The sequence below is a fragment of the Pleurodeles waltl genome, chromosome 11 (genome assembly GCF_031143425.1).
Source record: "Pleurodeles waltl isolate 20211129_DDA chromosome 11, aPleWal1.hap1.20221129, whole genome shotgun sequence".
Taxonomy (NCBI): domain Eukaryota; kingdom Metazoa; phylum Chordata; class Amphibia; order Caudata; family Salamandridae; genus Pleurodeles; species Pleurodeles waltl.
This window is the reverse complement of record NC_090450.1, coordinates 655,978,383-655,992,581: the sequence shown is the minus strand read 5'-3', so window position 1 is coordinate 655,992,581 and position 14,199 is coordinate 655,978,383. Positions and strand designations below refer to the sequence as shown.

The 14,199-nt window shown below is 40.9% G+C and overlaps 1 protein-coding gene across 2 annotated transcripts in view; it reads left to right on the top strand.

Moving 5' to 3' along the window:
• The window catches only part of LRRTM4 (leucine rich repeat transmembrane neuronal 4), a 1,757,998-nt gene that overhangs the window by 1,407,290 nt on the left and 336,509 nt on the right, over positions 1–14,199 (top strand). The gene's annotated exons all lie outside the window — the stretch shown is intronic.

The following is a 14,199-nucleotide window of genomic DNA, read 5'->3' as shown; positions in this document are numbered from 1 at the left end:
ATTGCTAAAATATTAATTGACATTTGCAAATCGTGGAAGTTTTGAACTTGAAAATGCACCATGTATGGCTGTTTTTCAAGGTAAGGGGGGGCTGCATGAATTTGTGCTATGGATGTTTGCTTTAATATCAGGGAAAACAATCACAGAAAATGCTCACCAGAGCATAAAACAGGCCCACATACATCAAAAGAAACAGCTCACACGCTGACCTGTCAGACCAGCCCTTCTGGTAGTGCCAGAGTGCCCAACAGGCAAGTCACACCCTTCATGTATATCAATGTTCAACACTTAGGAATCATGTTGCTATCAGACGACGCCTACCCACATTAATTGATACAAAAACATTTCTGATTAACCCATTTTGTTTTATTTCATCAACTCCTTCTTTAACCACTCTTCTCTCTGCACAGAGGGCATACATACAGCACCTAAAATCGAAGGATAGCATGTGGAACAATAACTATTGTTATCCATCCACTAAACGCTAGATAGTGCTGCTGCACCAATGTCGCCATGGTCTTGCCTTTCGGTCTTGCCTCTTAGTCTCCTTGCATCCTAAATCATGCTGGAGGCAGCAATTGCAACTCAACAGGTTCAATGATACCAAAAATTGAATCTCAGAATTCTTCCTAAGCTATAGCTATTGAGGCAAAGCCAGCCCTGTGATGTGCATCTCTTAACTAGCAACACATTTGTTTCCACAAACCTTCAAAGGACTTCTGTTATCCAGTGCCTTGGTTATGAATTGACAATATGTGGCAGTCCTCTGTGCTCCATCATAATGTGCTTCATAGGAAACAGCAACTGTTCAGCAGATGGTCCCCAGCTGAACGCAGGATTGGAAGGCCTGTGCGCACAGCAAAGCTAATTGAAATGTAATTGATAACATGCTAATTGTAAGAAATATGACTTCTGAGTATTTACTTTGGCATTACTGTGAATACAAAAATATCAAACATGAGCACTGGTCCAATTGCCTGTTTTCTTGCTTTCTTACCAGTCCAGGTGCCTTGGCAGAAGAACGTTCTGTGGTTCTAACTATTTTTTACATGCAAGCATGGTTCTTGGGTCCGAATTCATAGTCATTAAACACAGCAGAACATTTGTCAATGTTTTTTAATCTTTTACATGTTTATCAATGGCGTTGCAGTGGCATATCTTCAGCCCCCACAGCTCCTGAGGTGCTGGCTAACTGGTGGGGGTAAGCTCCAGTGGACTGCCTCAGCACCGTACACTGTACTTGGGTGATGGGCACCTGCCTGAGAGCTCCTGACTGGGTTGCTGGCCCCTTCATGTACTTTGCAGGGGGCCCCCTCAAGTTTTGTTACACCACTGTGTTGTTGCTACATGAAACGCACGTAAAAGGAGGTCACTTTATTTTAAATAAGTCTTTAAGAGAATATGCAGTTTAAAACTTTATGAATAGCTCACCAGTTTTAATTCCCCCAAATAGAAAGCATAAAGTAGCTGCTTTGTACCAAGATACACAGATCCCTTCGCTGATTCCCCAAATCAGAGAGCTGCAACAAAACGTTGTTGCTGCCCTTTTCTTCACCAATTTCATACAAAACCTAGGTAGGACATAAGATATCCAAAGATGCAAAGGTGGTTTGCTGGTCAGAGGGCCAATCTACATATGACGCATGACACATAAATACATTTAATTAACTTGTCCAACTACTTCTCCATTTGATGTGTAATGGCTCTATGACTATGTATCTACTCATCTCGTAAAGAAGGATTCATTATTGATAAACTGATGAAATCCTTGCAGACAAAGGTCTACATGGTGTCTCATCTAGCTCTCACATCACAAATTAACCTGATGTGCAGAGTTATTTGCTAAATTATGCATAGGTACCATGTTGGCACCCTTACAGATTTTGAGCATAGGGATATTCCTGATAACGGCAGCTGTGTTTGAGATTGATATGCTGTAATAAAACATAATGTAATCCAGTGTTTAATTTTTTAATAGTGTAAAATAGGAGCCGGTGGCCACACATGTTCCAATAAGGTTGTCACCCAGTTCCACCACAGGCACCGTCCACTTCCATGGTGCTTCCTCTGCCATGGCCACTGATAAGCAATGATGGGAGACACAAATACTTTCACTCATGCAGTTATGATGTACAAGAAATATTTAATCCCCACGAGTACAATAACAGGATCTAGGTGATACTCTCTGTTGAAGAGGTCTACTTGCTGTCTCACACTCCCTTCCATTATCTGCCTTTTGTACCAGATGCTCCCTTTCTCTATACCTGTTTTTCTCTCTCTCACCAATCCCTTTCTCTTTTATAGTCCCACCTGGATTTAGGTAGAAGGGGGGTGGGGGCGTTGAGAGCACAGGTCCCCTTTCCTCAGTGCTGGATTGCCAAATAGGCAAAGTAGGTACCGGCATATGGGCCCCACTCCTTTTAGGGGCTCCACGACAATTGATCAAAATAATATAAATTTAATCTTGAAAGAAAATTACAATCAAACTTTCATACATTGTTTCAAAAAGATTTTAAAAATAATCAACTCAAGGGAACAAAAGCTTTACATGAAATACTCCATAGGGAATATACTGTATTAATGAAAGGCACCCATTAACAACTTAAACTACATAAACCATAGACACCAGATTCACATAACAGTTTGTCTCTTAAAAGCTCATCTTCTGTCAGCTGTCAGTTTGTAAAAAAACGATGCAAACTATGTAGGTGTAATGTTTAGTTTTGTGTAATAAAATTGGTTTATCAAAATTGTTGGTTGGTAAAATTAAAAACGTATTAGGTGATGATTTGCAAGCGGGCCCCAAAATTTTGACTGCCTAGCGGCCTCCACAGGATTTAATCCAGCACTGCCTCACCTGTGAGGGCATCAGCCTCTTCTGTGGGTAGGTCTGGGTCACCAACACTGTCATCTGCAGATATAAACGGCAGGGGGGGCTTTTTTCTTACCATCTCCTGCTGCACGATTGAGCAGTTTCCCCCCAAAATCAGAACCGTGGCATTAGCTGCTAATCCCTAACGTAAAACTTGGCAAGCGAAAAGCGGGTTTCATTGGGCGGTTGTGCACCTTATGGTGGGCCACATGGGGAGACAAGAACACACATGTTAGCCTGTCACCATATCTGTCTGCATGTTCACAAATTGTGCAAGCAGACACTACTATGTGAACTTTCAATAGCAATAAACACTTGCAAACATCATCTTTGGTGCATGATATAACCACTTCATTTAAAAATGGTGTGTCCTTAACGTTAATACCCTCATTTAAAGGTGGCCCTCTCTACCGTCTTTAAATCTTACAACATGCGTTAATACAATGTTTCCGATTCTGCATGAGCTGATAACTTGTTAGTGCTCTATTTATATAGAACCGTGCGTTTTGCATTTCATGCAGTTTTGTTTTTAATGCGAGCCCCAGGACAGGGTACCAAGATATGCAGATTATCTCCGCAATGTGTGCAGGTGGAAAGAAACATGGTCAGAGCATGCCCCTCCTTCCTGGCTCGGTGCGCACGCAGGCATCAAGAAGAAAAGCCTGATTCTGCATTTTGGTGCACCAAGAAGAAGATGCCATACCTTGTCCTTGTCTGCCAGAGATTAATTTGAGCATTTTCTTTATAAGGCCGGTGGACGAAAAATAAGAATCTCAGCACAGTGGCAAGTGTGGTTTCTGTGGCGGTGTCAAGACAATCTCTTTATACTCACATCTAGGCACCAGCCCTGAGCTTCAAGTTGTAAGCAAAGGGGGGGAGGGTGTTCTCTAAAGTGCTTTACGGACAAAGAAGAGGTCCTGTACTCTTCGTAAGATTTGTGGAATATTAAAGTAAGGGTGTTGCTTCAAAATGTGACCTAAAATCCTGTCCTCCACACAAAGTACCCCCTGAATGGTATTGATTGCCAGACGTATTGGCTTTGCCTATGCTTCTTACAGTACCAGGTAACTGAGTAACATAGTTATTGTTGCCACAAATTAGAATTTGCTTAAGTTCTGAAAATATGATGCTGTGCGTTAAACATTACTGAGGTCTGTGTATGGGGCAATGATCTTCAGAGTGGTACGATCAATTCTATCCTCGACTTAACACTAATTTCCTCTGCAGTCTTTCTGTCAGTTGTGTAACAACACTTGAGGGGCCTCCCCTGCAAAGTCCCAGTAGTGGCCCCCTCCCTTTCTGGACCCAGTCAGAGGCCTGCCACCTGTGCACAGTATACTGTGCTGAAGAGGCTCCCTGGACCTCGGGGTCTTTGGGCCAGATGTATCATCAAGGCCCTTTACAAGTCGGAAATAGCAATTTTTAAGAAATCGCTATTTACGACTCGCAAAGTGCCATGTATCACATTTGCGATTCGGTAATAGCGATTTCTTAAAAATCGCAAATGCTATTACCGAATCGCAAATTGTGATACCGGCCCCATTCTCAGCTATGGGCCTGGTTGCCCACATCTGCAATTTTTTTGCATTTCCAAAATTGCGATTTCTGAACTAGAAATCGCAATTTTGGAAATGCAAAAGCCCAGGGTGCTGGGGACCTAAGGCCCCCTGTGCTGCACCCCAAAAATGTTTTGGGGGACATGTAAGGTGCACACGTGCCAAAAGGGCACGTGTGCTTTACATATTCAATTTAAAAATGCATTTTAAATGCATTTTAAAATTTTACACCAGGTTACCACCTGGTTTCTTTTCATGGTATTTTGCAAGTGCAAAATGCCATTCTGCGAAAAATCGCAATTTGCGATTTTTTGCAGCATCTCCTTGTGATGTTGCGAATCGCTTAATTGCGACTCGCAAAACCAGGTCGCAACGCAAGAAATCGCAATTTTTGCGATTTCTTATTTGTGGTCTGCGAATGCCTTTCATGCATCGCAGACCACTTTTTTGCACTCGCAAACAGCCGAATTTTGCGATTCGCACCGTTTGCGAGTGCAAAACATGTTCATACATCTGGCCCTTTGTTACGTCACTGCTCTCTATAATAGAATTACACGTTTTCTCCATAGATCTTTCTCAATCTGCCATCTGCATACTTCATAGTCATTTCTTTCCTCTGCCATACTTTTCACTCTTTCCTTCTGCACATAATTGCTTGTATCTCTTTCACTCCACCGTTTCCACAGCTTTGTAGCTCCCTCACACACTTTCACATATATGCACAAATATAAGTGCACATGCAACCATTGCTCCGAAGAGAGACCTATGATTGGATGGACATGCATTCTGAACACCTTTATGACTGACAAGCGCTGTGAGCACTGTGAGAAACTTGCATTGCCTTTAGGCTCAACTCCAGAGCTCTCAATCTTGGCCAGTTATAATTAGGGGTGGGCGGAATTCACAAAGTTTTATTCTGCGGATGTGAAAATTCTGTGATATTCTGTGGAGTTCCAAACACCCCTGCAATCCCTCACTACTGCTTGTTTTGGACGTAATAATTTTTTAATCACGGAAATTCCAGAACTAAAAAGAGAAATTACTAAGAATCAAAACACTCTGTAAACTTGCACATTCCACTCCCATGTCCTGCTTTTTCCATTCAAGATTACATTTTGTGCGACAATCAAAGATTTTTACCTGGCATATCAATAATGCACCCGGTGCATCACCAGAGTAAGATATTGCCTGGGATGCATAGTGCCTACCTGCAGGTAATGCCCAGTGGTGTCTATTAGACCCTTTCAGGAGGTTCTGCTGCTCCTGCTGCGCCACCATGCCTGGGTTACGGCCACTGCCAACAGTCGCTCCATCTATGCTCTGCTGCTCATCCCCATTACAACAAGCTAGCCTAGGGTGGCCCTGCCCCTAGCTAGGGAGATAGAGGACTCCTTTCAATATGTAACTTCCTGGTCTCGGAACGAGGCTCATCGCTGCACAAGGGCTAGGCTGAATCCTCCCTTAATGCCCAATACTGTATTGCTGTGAGGAAAAGTTGCTGACTAAGCGCCTTAGGCACACCTTGCTACAATGGGCTCTCTTTCCCTTGCTATACTCGTTCACAGGATCTTAGAACTTGTGTTTCTGCATAGAATTTCACCATATTACCACAGTAGGGGTGTATTCCATAAGCTCCAAGCTCACACGGCCAATGTTAATCATATGGTTCTTGCTGAGGAGATGTGTGTGTGAACTTGTATGTCACAGGATTGAATCATGAATGTGTTAATTTGGGATTCAATCCTTCCAAGGTCAATAAAACCAGTAGCACTGCGCCAAGATGATAATATCTGAACACACAAGCTCCGCCCAGGCTTGGCCATGGCCTCTTCGGACTCTTAACTCCTCTTTAGCACATTCCTAGTGGAAATGTAGAAATCTGCCATTCGAGTGCAAGTCAGCTGTCAGCAGTTTCCGAAGTCAGGTGTACTAGTGGCATTAAATAATTAAATATATAATTGAGCCTCCACTCCTCAAAAAATTAACAAAGTGTCAAACTCATACTGATCACAAACAGGGGCAAAGCAAGTGTGTCATCATGGGCCCAATAAACAGAAAGAAATGACCATTGGATGTTGTATGAATTATACAATATGGTATAATCAGGGTTCACTGGTCCCTCTGGGTGCTGGGCGTAGGTGCCTCTGCAGCTGCAGCACCAAAGGAAGGTACGTCAAGGATCCCAATGCAATTAAAGAAATCATCTAAAATTCTCACCAAGACAATATCAAAGAGGGCAGAGAGCCCCATAGCAGTTATTTTATGTTTGCTAATGCATTGCTGGCACAATGTTTTTAGATCTAATTAAAAAACAAAGCTATGCTATCACTTAATACAATACTGTGTTTCTGCTTCCATTTTCAGCAGCGTTTAAGGTCTGTTCTAACTTCTCTTGCCCATTTCTCTTTCTTTTTCTCAGGATGAGAAATGAAAGCAAAACACCCCATGCAAATTCATATGGCTCCTCCAAGCCTATGCAATGATTGTCAGAAAAGAAACTCCTTGTGCTGGATATAGGCAATTGTCGCTTCTGTTCGATTAAGTGTGGCGTGATTGTCAAAAAATGAAAAAAATGCAACAAAATCGTAAAATGCCTAACGACTACTTCACAACATTCTAAAGTTGGTTTAAGTGACATTTTCAAAGTGCACAGGGAAGAATCGACTTGCAAAATAGACAAAAACTGTAATGAACAAGCATTGGCAAAACTAAAAATTAGAGGTTGGCGGTAAACACCGCCACAGGGTGTTTGTCAGAGTTTTTTTTACAAATTCTGCCCTCCAGGCAGAGCACAGAGTGGGAAGACTCAGCAAACTCTGCTGCAGGAGTAGTTTACCGCCTACCCCTAGTTGTAACCACCAACACACTGAGCTCGCATAGACACATACAGGCGACCTAGGCCCATATTTGAAGAAAAAGTGGCACATCAGATATGATGTGCCACTTTTCTTGCACCCCCACCTACCTGCACCTAACAACACCATGGTTGCACTGTATTTATAATATGGCGCACAATGGCAGTTGTTAGCACAATAGCATCAACAGTTTTGATGCTATTGTGGCACTTTGCTACACTAGCATCAAAAAGTTTGACGCTATTGCAACCAAGTACAGGAAGGCCCATAGGTTAGTATGGGAGCGCCATTTTAATGCCTGCTCTGAGCAGGCGTTAAAAGTGATGCCGAAAATGACACAGTGAAATCTCTTCAATTTCACTGTGCCATTTTGGCAGGCCTCCTAGCGCCAGAAGGCCCCCTTGCGCAGGCATAGTTTGGCACAAGGGGTTACAAAGTGGCACAATACATGCATTGTGCCACTTTGTAAATATGGCGCGGGAGAACATCCATTTTAGTGCTGACTTAGCATCAAAGAAATTACGCTATGGCAGTGCTAAGATGGTGTTAGGGGCTTTTAAATATGCCCCCTAGTTCACAGTACACACAATACACAATTAATATACTGCATGAAAAACACCATTCTCGAAAAAGCAAACAGTTTGAGTGATGTAAATTAATTATATCACGTGAGCCATTGTAATGATCAGCTTTCCCCTGTAAAGAACATTCAATATAGAGCCTAATAGGGACCTGTTCAAAGTCAGGGCTGAGACATTTGACAGCCATTTTTGTTCCACTTCAGTAATGGTAGAAATGCCAAGGCCAATCACATTTTACCTCATATTTCTCCCAAGTTTACTGCACCCTCAAAAACTATAAAGGAGGACCTTAGTGTGTTTTGCACAGAAGGTGAGCACACTTACTCAGACACTGCTCCTGTCTGGGGTCTGAGCACACTTCCTCGGACACTGTTCATGTCTGGTGTCTGATAGTTTGGGGAGAATGGTGGTAAAGAAGAGTGACATAGGCAATGCATAGCCACTCAGCCCAAAAACTGTTCTCCCTGCCTCCTGCACACAAGGGGCTCCAACATTTAGGGCCTGATTACAACTTTGGCAGTCTGGCAACCGCCACGGCAGTGGCCCGACCACCGCCGTCTTAGTGGTCTGACCACCATAATATGATGTTGGGGGTTTGCTGAACTAGAGACCGCCTGAGTCCCACAGACACCGCCAGCCATCAACCGACCGGCTGGGGAAAAGCAGCTGTCACTGGGTGGGATAGACAAAGGTACTGCCGTGCACATTACAATGTACTTCTCAGTCAAGCTGATTGTGGTAAGAGAGACCGCCTGCTTCGAGATGGCAGAATGAAAGGAAATGGGGTAGCTAGCTTCCCCATTGCTTTCCTTTCCCTTCAGACTCCAATGTAGGGCACTTCATTGAGGGCCCCGCTTCAAGCAGCAACTTCACCTCTGAAAAAAAGAAAATTATACAGGTAAGTACAATTTGCATTTTTCTGCCATTGACTGGACTGTACAAATGTGGCCCAGTCTCCAGCAATGGAACGGTACATGCACAAAGTATTTTTCCACGTGTCATACATATGTGTACCTTTCGGTCAAAATGTACACACCTGCATCAAAATAAATGTAAAAATATAGCTTGATTTGCTGACCGCGTCCCCTCCGGTTCACCGCCGTCAGGTACACCACCACCAGAGCCACAGAAATATTTACTCCCTTTTTGAAAATGCCACCCAAAAGATGAAAAGAACATTGGTCTCCAGGTCCATGTGGTGCCTCTGGCATAAGTGAAGTACTGACGTAATCTGAAAGAGATTCATCACCCAGCTCATTATCAAAATTGAGGTTAATCTCCATAATTATTGGGTTTATTGTGAAAGCTAATTCACTGCAGTGCTGACTAAAAAACAAACATTTCTAAATGAAATATGAATGACGTAAAAAATAAAATTGGTCTATATTTTTAAGAAAGTGGGAAAGATAACCGGATTTAGGGACTGGCAGATTGATTACTCTTACAGCAACTCTATCTTTTTTTAATCAGAGGGTAGAACGATGTTCGGAAAATATAAAGAATAGCACTGACCCTCCAGAGAAAGGTGATGGCCGCCAAAATGTATGCTTTGAAAGATATGCTTTCTGAAGTACATCCCCACAAGGCTCAAAGCTATGCTTTACTGAAACTTCTTGAAACTGACATCCGCATACCTTTAACTTTCCAACAAAAGGGAAAGAGAATATAGATGAAATACACAAAGTGATTAGGGGAATGCTTGCAAGTCATCTAAACCAGTACTTACCCTGATCCTTATGGAAGAACTCAGAATCCTCTCATAGCATTTCTTTGTTTTCTGAAGAGCATACTCCTCACCTGTAATAAACTTAAGATCAGACATGGCTAGGAACAGAAATTATTTGAAACCTCGATTTTGTTTTATGTGTCTTCCCTAAAAAGTGCCATGTTTTTACTTGTCAGGTCAGTTCTTTAACTTTCCTGAAGACAAACGCAAAGTCTAGTTGAGGACTCAATATCCAACCCTTGGGCTTTGTTATACGATCTACAGAAGCCAGAGCAGTTCTACGTGTGTTCGACCAATTCATGAAGCAATGAAGTGGTCATTCAAAGTAAACTGGACTTTGAAGTTGCTAATTTCACCACAGGAAACTACTAATAACCTGGGATTTAATAGTTCCAAACATCACCCGTGTTCTCAGGAAAAAAACATGCAGCCTGTAGGCAAATGCCAGCACTACACACGGTTGGCATACATGAGGTTATTTAGTGAATTATCATTAGGGTGGAAAAATAGCTACTTTTAGAGGGAAGGAGTTTCATGAAAATGATAAATACCCCAAATTAAAGGCTGATTCTGAGTACCCAGTGATCCTGCACCTAAAATTGCTAGATGTCAGAACACCAGGACTGTTTTACTGGGTGTTGAAACGATCCCAGGAAAAAAACAGCAGTCACTGAAGGCAGAGCCAGAGAGCAGAGGTTCAGCCCAGCCTCAACACCCAGCGCCCGTGAGGGCATTAACGCTCCCTGGAACCACCCCTGAGCTTACCGGGGGCTACATACAAGTACCTCCTGCCCCTCATCCCAACACAGCAAACCAATATATCACACTGTTCATACTTAAACCTGCTCAGTGCAGATGATAAAGAATAACTGGCAACTCATTAGTTGAAATCAATGCACATTCTGATTGTGTAGGAAGAAGCTTATGGGTGCTCAAACATTGAAACACATCGTTGCCCTGATGTGTGGAACCGGGTTTTTGAATAAACCCGTTCTAATGATACACAAACAAAACAATGGGGCACACCAAACAGAACAGTATCTCTACTTAAGAGATAATCAAATATTTTGAAGAGACCAAATGACATATCATGATCAATTTCCCTAAAAATGCTTGTTTGATTCTCTTTCTTCCTTAAATGAAATAAACGATCATAATTCAGACCAGAAAATACTGTAGATAGATAAACAACTAACCCAAAAAAATGTATATGTCCATACAGATATAAATTTTAATACACAGAGAATAATTCTTCTTATATACATAAACATATACATATGTATACAAAACATAAAAACAACAAATGAATAGCCATCAGCCGACACGTGTTTCGTCCTGACTGGACTTCTTCAAGGCTGAGAAAATCACAACAAGCAACAATAAATACATTACAAACATATTTATACAATTATTACACAAAAAATGAAAGCATATGTACATTTTATCCTATTATTGTCCAAAATAACCTAACAAAAATGTTCTTTTGGTCAGTTCTGTGTCCCAAATGTTATATACATATCATATTTATAATATTAATTTAAATCTATACCAAAGACTGCAAAGGAAGAAAAGAGAACCACCACCACATAGTCTTAGTGGCAAAGCGTTAGTTAGTGTCCAAAGATATAGCATAGAATACTCCCCATATCTTCAAGAATTGGTACATCACCTCCATGGCCAAAGTTCAACATACCACATGCACACCCAAGTGTAAAAAGACTTCTCTTTTGTTGGCATTTTACCATTACATATCCAAAATTTATATCTCGTCAAAAATAGACCGCTTTATGCCGAAAGTGACCCCTCCTTATACCTTGGTGTAAAATAAGTTGTATACCTTTGCTCACTTCTATGCCCATTATGTTTGTGTCACATCTACCACACTCTATGGTAAGAGGGGAGAAAGAAAGGCCATTACATTAGTCACCTTTTACTTTATCCTAGGTATTCCTAAAAAATGTGAGAGTTTTTCATAATAATGCCATTACTGACCTGTTTCAAAATCAAAGTCAATCACATCTTTTCCTTCTTCATCATCAATTTAAAGCAATGGACATTGCTAGTTTCATCTATTAGTAAATCGACTGGAATACAAAACAAATGCAATATCTCTAATAACCTTTCTACTAAATCAAATAGCCTTTAATTCCTATCACCATCCAATCACCTAACAAAGTTTATATCCATGTTTCCATAATTTCCAACAGTGAAACATACATATTACTATAGCTCCATTTTTTAAATACTTGCACTAAATACCATTACCAAATTCATACTGTTCACTTACCTAGCCACCCCTCTTCCTAGGCTTTCGTTTTGCTTTCCAAACCCGTTTGTTGATATATCTAGGCAAAGCCCGTCGAGGGAAAACTATGCCTCCTGTGTGCCTTCCGTGAGCCCAGACATCAATGTGAGCCCTTCGCCGGCACTGATAAATGCCGCGTTAGTTCTTAGAAACGAGATTGTTCATAACCGTGCCGGAGGGAATCGCGTGCCCCCCGTGAGTCCTCCGATCATTATGTCCTGCCGGAAATCCTCGCGCCGGCATTTAAAATGCCGCGTTGATTTTCAAAGCAGAGTTCTAAACATTAAAGATGGACTTACGCCTGTCCGACCAGACTATGGCGGACATCTTAAAGTGGTGCATTGATCAGGATAGAATTAATGGACAGCAAGGGTGGACTATTTGGGTGTATATATGGCGGCCATTTTGATGTCACAGTTCCAGTCTCTAAATATATTAGATCCAAACTCATGCCAAAAAGGCAGCCATTACTGAATGGCAATTAAAATGCATCGTGTCATTTTGCTAGTAGACCACTCCAAATAGACAGGAGAGATTTCGATGAACAAATTATATATATTTCCAAATAATCACCATCAATAGTAAGCCGGTAAATTATTGAAAGTGTTTGGAAAAGTGCCAATTAAATCTATTTGCCAACAAAAGAGATCACTTATCCCTTAGTTTTCAGCCATCACATTCCATGAATTGCAACATAATTAATGCCCTCACGTGTATGCAGACGTATCAACATCAATGCTCATGCAGTGAGAGGAAATGAGGAGTCCCCCCAGTGTATAGAAAAACTAGGGTGAAAGAAGGAAAAATTCTCCCACCAAAATAAAACATGGTAATACACTGTATATCACCAGAGTCAATTGCTCATACATATGTATGTTATTCTACATCAATAGTATACCCAGTGGATACATTCAAAGGAAATGATACAATTCATCATCCAAATTCATGCCCATTTCGATCGTTCTCAATTTAATGATCCATTTTGCCTCATTTTTTCGCAAATCCAATGTTCTATTGCCACCCCTAACATTTGTCGGGAAATGATTTATACCCATATATTTTACTAATGGGACCTCAGTTCCTGGATGTTTATCATTGACATGCCGTACTAATGGTGATGGTGTATCATAATTTCTTAAGGCTCTGATATGTTCTTGGATTCGTTCCTTTAAGGGGCTGATTGTACTGCCCACATATATCTGGCCACATATACATTCCAATATATATACCACAAATTTTGTATTACAGTTGATAAAGGTGGATATTTTGTATTTGTCACTACCATTATAACTGAATTCAGAAGTTTTATGCAGTGCCATGTTACACATATTGCAATTCCCACACTTGTAGAAACCCACAATTTTTTTGGGAAGCCATGTAGCTTTGCTTTCCATTATAGGTGGTAGGAAACTTTTACAGACTTCATTTCTAATAGTTTTTCCTCTTCTGTGAACCATTTTTGGTTTCTTAGGAAGTAGAGCAGCAAGTGTCTCATCCGTGTGTAGTACGTTCCAATGTTTGCATAAAATACGATATATATTGTGACTATTCTGACTATACGCCGTACAGAAACTTGTTGCTTTGTATGCCGAATTGTCTCGCATTTTCATATTTTGACCCAAGAGAGTAGATCTACATGTTTGATCAATCTTTTTTCTTGATGTTTTAATGATATGCTTTGAATATCCTCTCTGTGTAAACCTATTTTCCAATTTATTGAGTTCCATATTACATACATTTGGATCACTACAATTTCTTTTTAATCTTGTCATTTCCCCAAAGGGAATAGCTGAGATTTGACTTTTGGGGTGCGCACTTTCTGCATGTAGTACAGAATTACAGGCTGTTGGTTTGCGATAGATTTTTGTGTGGATCTTATTATCCATGATGGATATTTCTAGATCCAAAAAGCAAACTTTATTTTTACTAAATTCATACGTCATTTGAATGTTGAAGATATTGCAGTTGATATATTCATAGAATGCCATTAATATTTGTTCAGATCCAGTCCAAATCATTAAGACATCATCAATAAATCTTCCCCAGAAGAAAATGTTATCAGTGAATACAGAAGGGCCCTTTTTCCAAATGTGTACTGCCTCAAAGAAACCCATGTATATATTTGCATATGATGGAGAGAATCGTGAGCCCATCGCTACTCCTTGTGATTGCTTAAACCATTGCCCCTCATGTAAAAATACATTATTTTCCAATGTAAACTCAATCATATACAGTATCATTTCAGTATGTTCCATGTGAGATGCCGATCTCCCAGACAGAAAATGTCGCACTGCCTGTAAACCT